Source organism: Scardinius erythrophthalmus (genome assembly GCF_964197995.2).
Source record: "Scardinius erythrophthalmus genome assembly, chromosome: 13".
NCBI lineage: Eukaryota > Metazoa > Chordata > Actinopteri > Cypriniformes > Leuciscidae > Scardinius > Scardinius erythrophthalmus.
This window is the reverse complement of record NC_138233.1, coordinates 16284301-16295567: the sequence shown is the minus strand read 5'-3', so window position 1 is coordinate 16295567 and position 11267 is coordinate 16284301.

The following is an 11267-nucleotide window of genomic DNA, read 5'->3' as shown; positions in this document are numbered from 1 at the left end:
ATCTGTGATGTAGAGAAACTCCTCTGGCCGGATCAACAGAAACAGAATGAATCTCTCTCACTGATCTTGATTTTGCAGTTACACAACTCTTCTGAGTGTACTTTACTGTAACATGCTTTTCATTTAGAGTTTTTTACTGTAACCTTTTTGGCTTTTGCAGTTGGGTAACTGTATTTTTACAGTATGCAAGTGTTGAATATACAGACATTCGATAGGCCTACTATTCAATATTCAGTACAATACTATACTTGCACTGGATACAGTATACAATTTATTTACCTTACTACTGTAAATTGTAATTACTTTACTTTTTGACGTAATTGCAAAATTTGTTTACTTTGTTACAATATACGTTTTTTTCTGTAACTGCATGCTTTGGATTATGTGTTCTCCATTTTGTGATGTTGTGTCTAATGAATGATCTGAGTGTTTATAATTTTGACTCGTGTGTGTATGATCTGTAGCCTGACTACGTCAGACCTCGTACTTCCGCTCAATTTCAGTTCGCTTCTGTACTCAGTCTGAGATAGCGACCGTTTTCCCCGTTTTCCTCCGGCCTCAAAACAGCCGACCAATCAACGAACAGAGGGCGGGCTGAGAGCCGTGACGTAGACGCTGATTGTACCGTGGATGCGTAGATTTACTTCACATAGGTAATTCGCTCGATGGTTTTGTTTTCGCATCATACATGTGTTTACATAACACACGCCATAACCAAACGTTATGTGATTGGCTTACGGGTAACCAATGATTTTAAACTTCAGACAAGCGCCCCCCCCCGCGAGAAAGAAAAGGCTTTTCAATTATGCCATGCCAGACTCTGTCTACGAAGCAAAGCGAAGTAGCAGAATTTGGTATTACCAGGCTATATGATCTGAGAGCATTGTTTGATTTTGAGCACAGATAAAATGGTTTTGAGGCAATTGTTTGATTTTGCCAGAATAGTCAGAGTTTCTGTGAATGTGGCTTGAAAATTTGGTTTTGTGTTTAAGGTTTTGAGAAAGTGAGTGATGGTTTCAAGAAATGTGTTTTAGCAATTCAGAAAAACTAAGTAAAACACAGTATGAACTTCACAACATGATATGAACCTACACAGCAGGCCATCAAGTAAAGTAAGTGAAGTTTCAGTGTACACTGCAGAATAATGAGATCAGAGATCTGCTGTCTTGAACATCTGGCTTGGATTATGGGCTTACTTATACAGTAAATATGGTATAGCAGGTTTATGTGCTGAATGTTTAATGCTGATGACCCTAAAACACAGACAGATGTTCAATGCAACATTGTGACTATATTCATTTTAGAATAGTGCAGTGAAATTGCAAAATGCATACATTACTTCAATAAAGAGAACAGGTTTTGGTTCTCTTGGTTTATTTATAAGTTTTGTATTGTAGGGTAATTATATATTCACTGAAACACTTTTGTTCATTTGAAGGTAGCAAAATAAAACAATGATATCCCTTCCTCTGATTAAATTAGTCTAACTGAAAAATATTATTTGATTTATAGTAGTGTGCCATTTTATGCAGTAAAAAAAAAAGAAGAGGCAATTAGCTCAATATAAAACTTCAAAGCATCAGCTTTGCAACCAGGAGAAACGCAACAGCTACAACCGAGCAGTGGTTAGCATTGTTTAGAGTTGCTGCATGCCTTCTCCCAATGCACAAAGGAGAGAAGAACGAATCCCAAACAACGAGAGTAAGCAAATCCCACCTATCATGTGCTACACTGTTTACAAACTATCAGATCAGCATATCAGCAGGTATGTACACAAAATGTTCATTCAAGCTTTGTAAGCAAATGCATTCTGGGAGACAGAATTCATTAATTCACTTCTCCGTGCGGCATCTATAAGCACAACCGTGGCATGATGAGAAACGCAGATGAAAAAACACCTTGTCCCTTTGCTGTAGATCAGCGGTGGGAGATAATTAGTCTCCATAGCTGGGCTGCTGTGACTGGCTACACATGTTCCAGCTGTCACAGGTGTATTCCTGGAGACTGAGGCACTGACAGCCATGACGGGACCATCTGGGCCTGTTCCCATCACGGGATGATGCCTTGCCAATGACAGTCTCCATTCTGCTCGAGAAGTGTGTGTGAGTGTGTGTGTGTGTGTGTGCATGTTGATTGACTTTACATGTGTCCCATAGGACCCCATGTTAAGGGATTCCAGGCTGACTCAGGCTTTGGTAAAGCTGTCTTTGTGGATCAAACACTGTACTGATCTCTGTGGGGCACCAGTCATGCAGGCTGCTGTGTGTGTGTGTCACTGTGTAAATAGGTGCATACTCAAACTGAAGGCGTGTGCATGTGCTGTATGTATGTGTGTGTTTACTTTTATCTCAAATCTTTTTAAAAGGTTTTTACCCAATTGGAACACTTTGAATTTACTCTTTAGTTTCATTCCCCCAAAAAGTGCCCCTATTATGCCTATAACCTTTCATGTAGTGTGTTATAGAGCTGTTTGTGAATGAAAAAGATCTGTACAGTTTCAAAGATCAGTGCATGATAAATGGAGTTATTGTCTCCTAAAAGAAATAACCCATTCTGAACGACCTGAAATGAGATGTCAGTAATTCTAGTCTTCCAACATGCTAGCCTATGAGCTTCATTGGCTGTCCACAAACAACGTCTACTTTGACCTGCCTTCAAACACTGCCATTGTAGCTAAGGCCTTGGAAGAGTTTTGTGTTGCCGACATGTCGAGCAGATGATGTTTTTCTGCACTGCAAAGCAAATCCACTTTTCATGCGCTTCCAAAGGATGAGGACTAGGTCTTGAATTTATATGGAGAAAAGAGGTGATACTGCAATGTATATTATGAGTAAATGCAAGCGTTTTTTCTTCTTTTTTTTTCTTTTTTTACCTTGGATGCATGTAAACCTATTGTAGGAGAGACCTCTAAAACAAAATTAGGAACATTTAAATGTAATTGAATTCATCAACAAGAAAATGCATGTATGTAGTCAAGCCAAGTCACCTTTATTTATATAGCACTTTATACAATAAAGAAGCTTTACAGTAATAAACAGGAAAATAATGATCAATGATGCAAACTAATTATGCTGTAAAGCAACTCTAAAAAGACAATAATGTCATTGTTCAGCTGAAGTCAGATCATCAATTATGAAATCAATTCAGTTCAGCAATAAAGCAGCTCTGCAGAAAGCTGTGATGTCATCATCCAGCTCTAGCTCAGCTTCCGTCCAGTTGTCAGTGCAATTCAATAATATTGCTAAATATTATGTGTAGTGAATGCAATCCAGACATATTGCATCCATGTTAGCATTGTTATGTGACCTATACGATGTAAATCATGTTGCTGTTTCCCCTGATGAATCTGGCTGTGTATCTGGTTCTGAATGTTAAGTAGTATAAAATCCATAGAGAGCTGTTTAAAAAGTTGGATTTTTAAATAATATCATCAAATTCCTGTGTATTTAGACTCTTTTATTCAGTGTACAAAAAGTGCCACTTACTTATAGATACTCTTTCCAAACAATAAGTGTAGGCGAAAACATGACGCATCTGTTTAGTTTGATTCCAAAATGTCCCTATCAATGCTTGAACCACACCTACGCTCTTGGATTATATATTGAAGCAATGCCATGAAAGGTGAGAGGTCACTTATCTCTGAGCATTGCTTTTGGAAAATTGATGAGTATTGAATAGCGAAATAATTTGCACAGCATTGAGACAATATTGAGCAGGCAGTAACACACTCTACATAAACCGCCGGTGATTTCCATCTCCAAGTACTTTTGTAAATCAAAGTGGACAGTGTTATTTGCGTTTGAATTAAACTCAAGGAGATTCTGTCTCCCTCTTCACATGCTAAACAGCTAGTAGCTCCCACAGGTTATAATGTCTCTCATTCGTTCTGTATCTGTCTTTTTCTTTCCCTCGTTCTTGCTGCAGCACCTTCCTCCCGAAGTAGAGGGAATATGTTATGAGTACTGCAAATGAAAAACCTTTGCAAGTGTACCATACAGCTCATTTCAGGAGTAAACATCATTGGCCCTCCAATTTACCTACTGCCATTCTTTAGGCCCCAAGAGCCCATTGAGAGAAGAGCAGTTCCATCCAACACAAACACTCTCCAATTTGCATCTTTTGCCGTGTTTTATTACCCATGCTTTGTTTTGAGCCTTTAAACCTGCGTCCACTTCTACCTTCAGTGTTTGATGTTAATTAGCCGCACAATCTGAATTGGACAAGTAAATGAAAAACCCTTGCTAATGGCAAATTAGCTGTTTACACGCTGCAGCTGTTATTGACAGCTAATTTTAACAATGAAAAAATTATCATCCAATAAATATGCTGTCAATGAACACTGACCTCCTCTGGGAAGTTGCTTTTGTGATTTTTAAGAATCTATGGAAACAAGCCCATCCACTGTATTAATTTGTAAATGTTTGCTTTAAAAGGCCACATTGTATGTCAAGTAAATGATGCAGCTAATTCACTTTTGAAGGATGAAAGTTGCTGATTTAAATCAGATTTATGTGAGAAGTTTTTCAAACCAGAACCTTTGCTTTTTATGATTTCACTTTTGAGCTTTCCAAAGCAACATGAGAAACGTGTGTCCCAGCCTAAGGTATATACACAAACACACAAACATACACACACAGACTCCAACTGTCATGATCACTTGATGCAAGAACTGGATCAGCGATCCCGGGATCAAATGTGGTCTGTTCCTCATGACTCCTCAAGGGCCTCCGTAATCCCTGATTTCTTCCATATTTCACGTGGCAAGGACCCAGCGCTCTGCTTCCACACTCACACTTCAAAGCATTCTTTTCATGTGTGTTTTGAGTAAGAATGTGAATATCCTTTGTATATGAGTTGCAATGGTGGTGGCACCCTTCACAAAATGAGAGGTAGGCATCAGTTACAGCAATTAGTGTGCAGTCGATAAAAATATGGCAACCCTTTTTTAACACAAAATAAAATTAATATGTGATTTTAATAGTACAATATTTTATGTAGTATTTGATTTTCCTGTTATCCTGGAAAATAAAACTGTATTCTGAGCCTACGTCGTAAAAGTTAAAAAGTAATTAAAGATGTAGCGCCCTCTACTGTCCAGGTGTGTCCATCCTTTTGAATTATTGATGCTAGAAACCGGATTCGTTTACTTGTCTCTCTCGTCATGATCTGTGACTGTGACTCATGATTTCTACAACTGCTCCATACAAAATGCAGCTTTGATCTCTGGCGTAGTGCCCTTATCAAATCGCAAAAGGCTGCGATAAATAAGTATGAAGCGCAGATTTTGCTCTGATGATCAGCTCATGATGGCTCTGATCACAGTACAGGAAAGTAAACTCCATCTCTGCACATGATGTAAGTTTAACGTGCATTTGGGAATGCTTTATTTTTCACATTTGCATAATTTCCAAATGTTTTGTGTTCAGATGATTACAGTATTTTACCAGGTTTCTATGAGGCACGTTTGAAAACCTGTTTTCAACTGCAGCTTTCCGCCAAAATAAATGCTTGTGGTTTATCTTGTACAAGTGAAAACATTTAGAAAAAGTTATTATAATTTCCCTACTGTATTGTAATAAATAATTATCATGAAATATACATTTTTCATTTACGTTTATTTTACGGTGCATTTGTTTTACAATACATTACTGTCTCAGGGATGAGAATAATAATAATATAAATAATATTTATTATTACATGGCTCTGTGGAATACTTGATTCTGATTGGTCAACTGGCCATCCAGCAGTATGTTATTCCCAGATAACAACCGCTGAAAACAGATAACGCAGGCTCATCCGGGTTACTGAAGGCAGCAGTGCTAATACGCTTGCTAGGAATGGATTTTCTTTGTGGAAGTTTTGCATTTGATGAGCTAATAAAATATTAAAACTCAGTCAAATCAATATTTTGTGTACAGTTATTTAATAATTCCATCCAGTATCATGGACTCGCTCTCTTTTGTTTCATACAAACGCAGCTGCTGTCATTTTGTGACTATTGTTTTGTACACTTTTACTGTACACCGATTATAATATACAAACAGGTATGATTTTAAAACAGTTTAATCTGAAATCAATATATCTCATCTCTATAATTATTTATGTGGCAAAATGCTATGTAATAAGTGGTATGACTGTATACCGTATCTCTTAAATGTCCAGTTTGAACTTGCCGCGCTAGCAACTGCACTCTCCGCGGAAGGTAAAGACCTAATAAAACAACTCGGATCAGTATTCTGTCTAATTATTTACTTATGTGGCAAGTAGCCATGTAATAAGCGGAATAATCCGCTCCGCCTCGGGGTCCTCGTCACACTGTCGGGGTTTATTCTGAGATAACAATCGGCTGGATGTACATTATCCCTTACTTATTATAGCCTATTCTAATTATTTGGCTTCCTAAAACCAGTGTAAATGTAATGGAGACACTATATAACAACTAAAGAAAAGTCATAAAAAGACGGTTTGAGTCAAGCATATAATATTATTTCAACAAACTTTTTTTTTTTATGTTAGAATTAAAGAATGCTTTCCTAACTCTTTTTTACATTTTAATTATAATCATTCACTTTATGAGCTTGTTTTGAACATTTGGGCCACATTAACCATTCATTTATGGGATATTGTATTATTAACTGTCTAACTATGTTCCAAGGTTTGGTAAGGTTTGCAAAAACTCCAAGCCTCATATAAAATGAATGGATAGCAAAATAGATCATTTAATATTTAGTTTGACCTCCTGAGGTTTTCATCGACATTTTTCAAAGGTTAAACAACTTTCACTGACCATTTGTGAGAAAGGGAAAAAATAAGTAATCATTTTGCAAGAGTACAATAATATACAACAATATTTATAAAAATTAAATTCAAAAATTTCATTGAGATTGGTATCTCGGGTAACACTTTATTTTGATAGTCCTCCACTTCAGACATTAACTATAATTAACTTTGCAACTACATGTCAACTACCAGCCATTAGAGTATTAGGCTGTCTGCTTAATAACTGATTAAAAAAGAAAAAAAAGAATGCTCCCCAACAGACATTCTACTGACTATAGTAACTTTGCAACTTCATGTGAACTTATTCTACTAACCTGAACCCTAACACCTAATCCTAACCTAACAGTCTATTGTCTACTAATGAGAGTTAGTTGACAAGTTGCAAAGTTAGTAGTGTCTAAAGTGGACAGTTGAAATAAAGTGTAACCTAAACTTGTCTTGCTGCAATGCTATACAGATAATCCGAATTTTGTTTTATTTTTGGGGTGTCATTCTTGGGGATACAGACATGTGGTGAGTTTAAAACAAAGCTTTTAAAGTTTGATTCATTTTATGTTGCATAATATTTCATCAAAATCTTACTGCAAAACCATCCAAAATGTGACTCTAATGCTTAATGTAACACAAGTTTGTGCCCTTTTCGTGGAGGAAAGAGAGAGAGAGAGAGAGATAGTAAATGGGAAGAAGGAGCACCTTTCCATAGTCGACTTCTCAGCCTGTTGGTCTGTGAATCAGCGGATTCTGCTCGCTTTTAATCACATGCGTCCCCAGAGCCGATGTCTCACAGAAGCAGCTCTCATTTAAAGCAAGACATAACACTTAAAATAGTACAACAACAGGAAGCTCATTTACTGTGAGAAACTGCAGAAAAGCCTTCCATATATCACTTGAGCTGCTTTTTTTTTTCACTCGTCAGTCTTTTTTGTTTTTGTCACACGAATATGTGTGAGTGTAATGATGAACATGTTGTGAGGTCTCTTAAATATCCGTTGATTAGCAATGTATGTAAAAGTTAGTTCCATACTAGTTGCAGACAACTTGTGAACTTTATTTATTAAAATGTAACTTTGCCTGTCAGTGTGGAAAGCAACTCATCGCATGACAAAGTAAGTGGATATGGCTCTCATTAAAAATCAAATCTCTGTTTTACCTCCTGTTTGCTCACACAGGAACACTCAGTAAACAAAACCTGCGACTTGAGCATAGAGCTTCAGTTATCATGGATCTTTTGTACGTTGATGGCGAGATTAAATATGAATAAGCTGCCGTATTTGTATATTTGTATTCAGCTGTGTATGTGTGTGTGTGTTGCAGTAGCTCCCCCTGCAGTGAGCTCTCAGGAGAGTTGCTTATTAAAGCGAACTGTCAGTCAGCCGCTCAGGGTGCAGGAGGCCCTGATGAAGCCATCCATTATTTACTCAGCCACTCCAGTGGACAAACAATCAATTATTTCAATGGGAATTATCCATAAGCCCCTTTGAATGCAAAATATCTGAATCTATGCGTGCAGCGATAGAAAGGAAACCTCGGCCAGTGAAATGAGGGTGGTTTTGGCCAAAACCCACTCATGCACATACGAACACACTCGTTTTTTTTCTTCTTTCAGCAATAAACAACAGCACATTGAGCGTATGGTAATGGCTGACATGCTGAGACATGGCTTGAGGTGCTTTATTATTCATATTTTGGGGCGATGAATAATCAGATCCTGACTGATGAATGGTTTGAATAAATCATGAGACTGTGATTAGTTGGAATGGGACTGGGGGTGGGCACAGTGATGGGGGGCACCATAGGTGGCAAGGGTCACCTGTCTGTCACCCAGGTATACCCATCCACCTCCGCTTTCTGTGAGTGTACTGTATATGCACGTTCATTTGTTTGAGTATGCTTCACTGGCACATGCATGAAAGCCTTCGAAAGTGCTTTCATCTCCACTTAAGAAACTATATTGTTTTGCCCGCTGTTTAAACACGCTGCCTACTTTTACACTCCACGTAGCTGAATCCACAGGACATAAATACCATAATTGAACATTCTTCATGGACAAGGGTTTGAGATATTGAGGGTTTATTAAAATGGTCAGCTTTTTTAGACTGTTTCCTCACAAGCTTCTTAGATCATTAAAAGAAAAGAACTTCATCTTGAACTTAAATGAAGCACGGTAAAACTAATTATTGTGTGTGACTCCATTTCACCTCTCCAGGCCTGTTTGTCCTGACATTGTGCCACACGTTGTGAAAAACCTCATACATCTTTTGATCTTCACAGCTACCTGACAGCATTGTAAAATGCTTTTTACCATCTGAGCATGAACTGATTCGCTCTTCAGGAACTCCTGAGGGACTTTTAATGCCGTGCGGACATGATTTTCAAAATTATACTTGACGCACAGAAACAATAATGTCTGCTACTGCGTTTTTGTGGCTAGAATTATGTTTTTTATTCTTCACAGACGGCTCTTTATTCGTGTGCATTCATGTGTTTGTAAGCATTTGCATGTGTTTACTTTTATGCGTTTCAGTGTCCTACTGGTCAAATGGAAGCAGAGGGTCTGGTGTTTGGCTCAGAGTCAGGGACAACAGCTTTAGTTCAATGATCTGATTCATGGGTGCAGTTGGGCCGATTGGAAAGAATAAGGTTTGATCTAATCTCATTTGCTTAGCTTTCCAGCTCAGTTTCTCCATTGGCAAATACCATGAAAAAGCAGAGGGCTGAACATGCTTTCAGTGCTGGCTATGGAGCTCTGGCACTAGAAATATGCAAATAGAGATTTTAGATTATGTAAATATGCAAGCATGCAAATATAGAATGAAAATGTAATCCCTATTTGGGTACAAGTCTAAAAATGTAAAACGCTTCAAATATCCATCGAGTCAAAAGCTTGTTTTTAATGCATGAAAAAGTTTTTCATTTATCAAGGGCTTGTTTGTCTGGTCACAGAGCTTAGTATTGTAGCTCCACGGTTTTGTGCAATAAAACTTTTTTTTTTTTTTTTTTTTCTGCAAAAGTTCAGATAAAAATAAAATGTTTTCTTATTCAACTAAATGTAAACCAGATATAACTAGATGTAAAAAAAAAAAAAAGATAATTGAGCTGCAGCTCTAATATTCACATCACTAGTGGCACAAAACAGAAATGGAAAAATAGACTAATTACTGCCATAGGAAAAATAGATTTTTTTAAAACATCTTACATACAATGTAGCATTCAATTCGCTGTGATATTTCCAAATAAATTATGGCTGCACATTTCAACAGCAAAAAAAGACCAGCAAAGGTGGTGTGTCTAGTGATATCTGTACTTGCCTTTTATCTGTCCACTTCTGAAATAACAATCAGGATTCAAGGAGTCTCAGCTTCTCTCACAAACCTTATGGGTCCTTCACACTGTTTTGACCCCTCTCTCTGGCCAAGAGCAGAAAAATACCCTGGAGCAATGTTTATAGGCAAGAAGATACTTATTAGGCAACACATGTCTGCATGTGAACATGCATGGTATGTATGGAGAGAATTTAAATTTCGAGTTCCACAAATTCCCTTTATGATCTGTATGATTTTCTGATATTGATATCTCTGGGTGGATGAGAAGGCAGCATACAGATTACATGCTACAATCCTTCCCGATATGTTTCCTATGATATGTGTTTCATATGTACTGCATATTGTTTGCTGGACTCAGAAGCTCTCTTTATTAGCTCAAACAGAAAACTGAGACTTTGTCGCTTATTAAAGAAGACATTTAACAGATGTGTTAGAGCAGATTTAATATCTTGTCAGAGCCCAAGGCAGGTTAACAATACATATTCACCCTTTGGTTATGTAAAGGGGGGAAATTCATAATCGAATTTTATTCAGTTTAATGCCTTCCTTTTCCTTGAGGGTAAAATAAATTGAAATAATCTCGGAAAAAATGATTAGCAGTGAGAACCCTTGAGACATGATAATCAAATTAAAGTTCCCCCTTTCCACTAACCTCACTATAATCTTATAGATGACACTAAATTCCCATTAGAAACCTTGAGTGCATTGACCAAAACCAAAAAAAGAACATGTTTTTGATATTGAGGGAGGGTTTGGCATTTATTAGGGTGAAAGGTCACTTTGTGTGCAATTTTGTGTGATTTAATTGGCCTATATATCACCTAAAATGGCTTAGATATGACTCCTCTGCAAAACCTTTATTGTATGGGATATTTCTCTAATGAAGGACCGTCCTGACCCCTGAAATATACAATATGAATAGAACATTAAGCTGTGTAACTTTTTCATAAATTTGTCATCATGAATGCGTCAACTTTTCCTCATAACTTTTCCCCATGCATCCACAAGACTTGATTGATATGACAGCTTATGTCCTAAACATGGTTATTTAATAGCATGTCATCAGCATAGAAACATGAGCTCAGTCTCATTATTTTGTACATGTGGGGACAGTGATGTAGTCACACATGATGGATGGACCACTTGGGGACAGTAAAAGATGTC